Source organism: Lepidochelys kempii, chromosome 13 (genome assembly GCF_965140265.1).
Source record: "Lepidochelys kempii isolate rLepKem1 chromosome 13, rLepKem1.hap2, whole genome shotgun sequence".
Lineage (NCBI taxonomy): Eukaryota > Metazoa > Chordata > Testudines > Cheloniidae > Lepidochelys > Lepidochelys kempii.
Window position 1 is genome coordinate 37,623,043 of NC_133268.1, and position 6,000 is coordinate 37,629,042.

The window sequence follows — 6,000 nt, forward strand, 5'->3', positions numbered from 1 at the left end:
CCACCCCTTCCCCACCCCCACCCTCTGCTGCCCCCTACTGCCCATTATGCAGTACAGCCGCCCCCTTCCCCGCCCCCACCCTCTGCTGCCCCTAGTTCCCATTATATAGTATAATCACCCCTTCCCCACCCCCACCCTCTGCTGCCCCCTGGTGCCCATTATACAGTATAGCAGCCCCTTCCCCACCCCCACCCTCTGCTGCCCCCTGGTGCCCATTATACAGTATAGCCGCCCCTTCCCCACCCCCACCCTCTGCTGCCCACTGGTGCCCATTATACAGTATAGCCGCCCCTTCCTAACCCCCACCCTCTGCTGCCCCCTAGTGCCCATTATACAGTACAGCCGCCCCTTCCCCACCCCCACCCTCTGCTGCCCCCTAGTGCCCATTATACAGTATAGCCGCCCCTTCCCCACCCCCACCCTTTGCTGCCCCCTAGTGCCCATTATACAGTATAGCCGCCCCTTCTCCACCCCCACCCTCTGCTGCCCCCTGGTGCTCATTATACAGTACAGCCGCCCCTTCCCCACCCCCACCCTCTGCTGCCCCCTAGTGCCCATTATACAGTACAGCCGCCCCTTCCCCACCCCCACCCTCTGCTGCCCCCTAGTGCCCATTATACAGTATAGCCGCCCCTTCCCCACCCCCACCCTTTGCTGCCCCCTAGTGCCCATTATACAGTATAGCCGCCCCTTCTCCACCCCCACCCTCTGCTGCCCCCTGGTGCTCATTATACAGTACAGCCGCCCCTTCCCCACCCCCACCCTCTGCTGCCCCCTGGTGCCCATTATACAGTACAGCCGCCCCTTCCCTCATAATTTTCTCGTCAATGTTGTCAGCATTGTCTGTGTGAAGTTATAAGTTGCCCCTGTATGAGTTTCCACACGTTCCAAACCCCACACCCTGACCAGACAGAAGTCTGCAAACAGCTCTGTCTCCAACAAAGGAGCATGTGTTTGCTTAATTTGCATTTTGGCGGGAAACAGAGTCATGAGGCAGGAAGGGAAGACAACGGAAGTTCAAACGGGTGAAAAAACCAGCAGGGAACATCCTTCCACAGGGACTCTTTGGCTCCTGGTTCTCATCTGGAAATGCTTGTCAAGAGGGAAATGGAAAAGGGGGGACAAACACCCCATAGCACCTCTCTTTCTCTACCTCTGCCCCTGCCCCTCTCAAGGTAGGTGAGGTGATTGCTTTTATTGGCCCAGAGTCTTTCACCAATGGAAGTTGGTCCACTACAAGACATTTCCTCACCCACCTTGTGGCTCTGTAATGAAAGAAAACTCCATTAACATCTTGGCAGCAGCATCAAAGCTAACCCCAGGGAGTCACGGCCTTTCCACACCTGTCCTTTCTCTCTGGCACATTTGCTCAGGTCACCTCAGGAGGGAAATTTCCAGTTCCATTTAAACCCTCTTAACTTTCTCCCCATCTCTGTTTTCCTTCCATTTCCCTGCTTCCCCGGCTGCCTTAATGTTACAGGCCCCAACCCTGCCTTTAACCCAGTGAGTTGCATCTGCCCACGATGCCAACCCGCATGGCCCATGTGAAATTTTCAGAGAAGGCCTTTTGTGCTTTCTCCAGCCTGCCCCCAGCACTTAGGAGGAGCTCCCCAGAAACAGCCATGAAGCTACCTCGGTCTCCACCCTCACGTCCAAAGTTATTTGTGATGCTGCAGAAAACAGGACAATAGCTGGAGAGCAGGATGGAAACTCAGTAAGGGGACAGGAGGAAAGGGGAAGGTGTGTGGGGCACAGAACCCAGGAGGAGAGTCGCCTCGCCCATTGTACTAGAAAGAAAGGAAGAGGTTGAGGGACATGAGAGACAGAGAGACAAGGGGATGAATAAAGAGGCCTGCACTTACCCAGAATTAGGCCAAACTCCACCTCCGTGTCAGCTTGAATGGTCTCTGGCATGAGGTTCAGCGCTGTCGCCGTTCCTTTAAAAAGTAACAGCCACTTCCCCATCGGGCTGTGTGGGGATGAAACGCCCCCAGCATGATGGACCATACAACCCAGCTCCTGTCTAATCTGAGACACGTCCGCCAGCCCTGCCCACGCTGCATTCGTCTGAGAGCCGTGACCGCAGGGCTGCGGGGAGAAGTCCAAGTCTAATTCTGTCTCTTTGCAGCTACGTGTTCTGAGTTGGGGCTGACCCTGGGACCCTGGTGTGATGCCAGGGGACGCTGTGCTGCAGGGACCGTGTTGGGGGCTAAGCAGGGGGTGTTCTGCCCTCCCAGTCAGTGCTGACCCCCATGCCCCTGTGCAATGCTATGGGGCGCTGTGCTGCAGGAATCATGGTGGGAGTTCAGTCAGGGTCACTCTCCCCTCCCAGTCAGTGCTGATGACCATATCCCAGTGCTGGCCCCATAGGCCTGCAGAGCAAGGAGCATGGGTTGACTACTGGGCAGCACCCTTGTGCAGCACTGGTGTCCTGGTACCCGGCCAAGGTAAGGGATGGAATGAGGAGCTGTTACCTGGTTACCCTGTATCTTCAGGGCTCCTTCACTGGTCTGGTCTGCCATTGTCAGCCCAGGCCCTGCAGAGCAGCTGGGAGCTGCAAGGTATGCTGGAAACCCCCAGGCCTGGCCACGGTGAGCCCACAGGACATGATGCTTCGGCAGTGGGGCAGGGAGGAGGCTGCATCCCTTAGACAGCACTTCCTCTGGCTGTGATCAAAGGGGAGCAGGCAGCTCGAAGGAGACGGGCTGGGGATGCACCTTCCGGGCTCCACCTGGCCCCCACAGCACAGAGCTTAAACATCTACCTCCCTGCACTGGGTGAGCAACTCCCCCGGCACCCCTCCTTCCGTGTCTGCCTCATTCACTCCTTCCTTCAGTCTCCCCCTATCATAAATATAAAGGGAAGGGTAAATCCCTTTAAAATCCCTCCTGGCCAGAGGAAAAATCCTCTCACCTGTAAAGGGTTAAGAAGCTAAAGGTAACCTCGCTGGCAACTGACCAAAATGACCAATGAGGAGACAAGATACTTTCAAAAGCTGGGAGGAGGGAGAGAAACAAAGGGTCTGTGTCTGTCTGTATGCTGCTTTTGCTGGGGATAGACCAGGAATGGAGTCTTAGAACTTTTAGTAAGTAATCTAGCTAGGTATGTGTTAGATTATGATTTCTTTAAATGGCTGAGAAAAGAACTGTGCTGAATAGAATGACTATTCCTGTCTGTGTGTCTTTTTTGTAACTTAAGGTTTTGCCTAGAGGGATTCTCTGTTTTGAATCTAATTACCCTGTAAGGTATCTACCATCCTGATTTTACAGAGGGGATTTCTTTACTTCTATTAAAAGTCTTCTTGTAAGAAAACTGAATGCTTTTTCATTGTTCTCAGACCCAAGGGTTTGGGTCTGTGGTCACCTGTGCAAATTGGTGAGGATTTTTACCAAACCTTTCCCAGGAAGTAGGGTGGAAGGGTTGGGAGGATTTTGGGGGGAAAGACGTGTCCAAACTACGTTTCCTAGTAAACCCAGTTTGAGTTTGGTGGTGGCAGTGGAGATCCAGGGACAAAGGATAAAATTAATTTGTACCTTGGGGAAGATTAACCTAAGCTGGTGAAAGTAAGCTGAGGAGGTTTTCATGCAGGTCCCCACATCTGTACCCTAGAGTTCAGAGTGGGGGAGGAATCTTGACACCCCCTTCCCCTGCCTCGCTCCTCTTCATTCTCCCCAGTCCTCCTTCTGTCTCTTCCTCATTGACTTTCATTCCCCTCTCTCTGTGCCTCCTTCTCTCACGGTCGGCCTCTCCACTCCTCTCGTTCAACCCTTCTTTCTGTTTCTATCCTCCTTGGTTAGCATCCTCCTTCTGCACGCCTCCTGCTCTGTCTTTCTCTTTCACCCTCTGCATCTGCATCTCTCCTCTTCTTCAGGCACTGTCTTTTCTTCCCCATCTTCACTCTTCCTTTGGTCAGTGTCTCATTCACCCTTTCCTTTTCTCACTCTTGCTCTGTGTCACTCATCTGTTCACTCCCGTTCTTTCACTTCTTCGATTTGCGAAGAAGCCTGTCTCTTCATTCTTCCATTTGCCTCTGTCTCAGTCCCCCTTTCCCTCTCACTCTTTCATTCTTTCACCCACGTTAATCTTTCAGGTTTCTCCATCCCAGACGCCAGCGTTCCCCTGCTAGCAACAGGTTTTGAGGCTGCAGTGTCGACACCCTCCCTGCTCCTTTCAAACTCTGATTGGCCCATCCCGGGAGCTGGTTCCTCTCTCAGATGTACAGACTTTGGGGAAGTGGCTTTCACCGTGGGTCAGATGAGATGGCTCGGTTGCTATTTATATAGCCCTTAGAAGTAGCAGATTCACGCAGGAGCAACATCCTGTTACACCCAGCATGGAGCACAGCATCCTCCTCCATCTCCTGGGTGAGCGATCCTGCACTCCTCCTTCAGCCTGTCTCTCCTTCCCCCCTTCCCTGCATGCGTCTCACCTTCTCCTTCCACCTCCAGCTCCTCGGGGCCTCTCATCCACCACACTCCATCTCCAGCCTCAATTCAGGGACAGTCCGGCGGGCATCCTGCATTTCCCAACCGCGCGGGGTCTCCTTATGGGGCCTTTCTGTGCAGGGAGCATGAACCCTGAGCCTTGGGCTTCTGCAAATACACTCACAGTCAGCAGGTGGCTGCTTTCCTAGGGCTTTACTCAAGTATCGAGCTGGTCTTTCTCCAACGGTCATTTCCTTCCACCGACTGCCTGTCACTCTCCACTAGGGAATTAGATATTGAGCCTCGTCCACCTGGGTTCACATGCCCCTAAATTACATTCCCTGTTCCCCAGCCTTTCCCTCCTGGGCCATTCCCGTAGCTCTCACTCCCTGTCTCTCCTCTTCTTTCTTTCAGCTTCTCTCCAGATCCTTCCCCAGCTGGTGTCAGCTGCAGGTAAAGAGGGACCCAATCCACACACATACCCCAGCTGTCTGTCCAGGTGGGTCCCATTAGGCAGACTTCCAGTTCCAGTCCAGCCCCAGGGTGGGGAGAGTGACTGGTTGGCTCAGGGGGTCATGGGGCCTTTCACCTCTAGTGGGCACTGGCTCCGTTCCCATCCCAGATGGACTGGCTGGCTCAGAGGGGTGGGAAATAGGACCAGACAGGGGACACTGGTTCCAGTATGTTCCCGTGTGCCTAGCTTCTCATTGTGGGGTCCCAGGCATTGTGTGCAGGGACACCCCACCCCCACCTCTGAATGCATCTCACTCTGTTTATGCTCCACTCAGCTCAAGATTAGGGATCCACAGAAGGCCCCGGCCAAGACTTCCAAAAATGACTGTTGATTTGTGGGGGACTGAATTTTCTGGAGTCCCCCGGAGGCCTTAGTGGGGCTGGATTCCCTGATAGGGCTGAGTTTCCACCTCCTTAAAACCAGACCCCTTTAAGGGGCTGCAAATGAAGTACCCGAAAACCAGACACTCTTGACCCTATCCCTGCCCCCCCGACCCCCGGTCCACGTGCTGTGTAGTGCTGGCTGCAAGCTAAGGGGGAGAGTCTGGGGGGCTCCCTGGGGAAAGTCTCTCTCCCTAGCCACCATCTCCTCACCCCCACTTCTCTTGTCCGTCCAGTCTCAGCCCCCAAACGGAGACCACCCTGCTGCACCGGTCCCTGCAGAGCCCGTCACACACAGCACAGCCAGGTGGGAACCAGCACCCCCTAGAGGTGACAGTGGTTCCTGCCCCTTTCCCCATGGAGCCCAGGGTGTGTACGAGGCTGGGGGATGCAGCCAGGGCTCTGGGGCACAGACACATGGCATCAGGCATCTTGCTGTGTGGGAGGAACGGGGAGCTTTGAGAGGCTGCTGGCTCTAGCCAAGGGGGGCAGAAATTGGAGAGCGTAATTTCTCCTGCCCCTCCTTTTCCTTCCTCAGCCCCCCTGTCACCTCCTACAGTCATCATGGACCCCCAGCACCCTGTGTATTTCCCGGGGGAGCGTCTCACCCTCAGATGCTTGGCCTCCGGCATGGAGGCTGTGAGCAGCTACCAGTTCTACAATCAGCGTGGGGAGGAAAAGA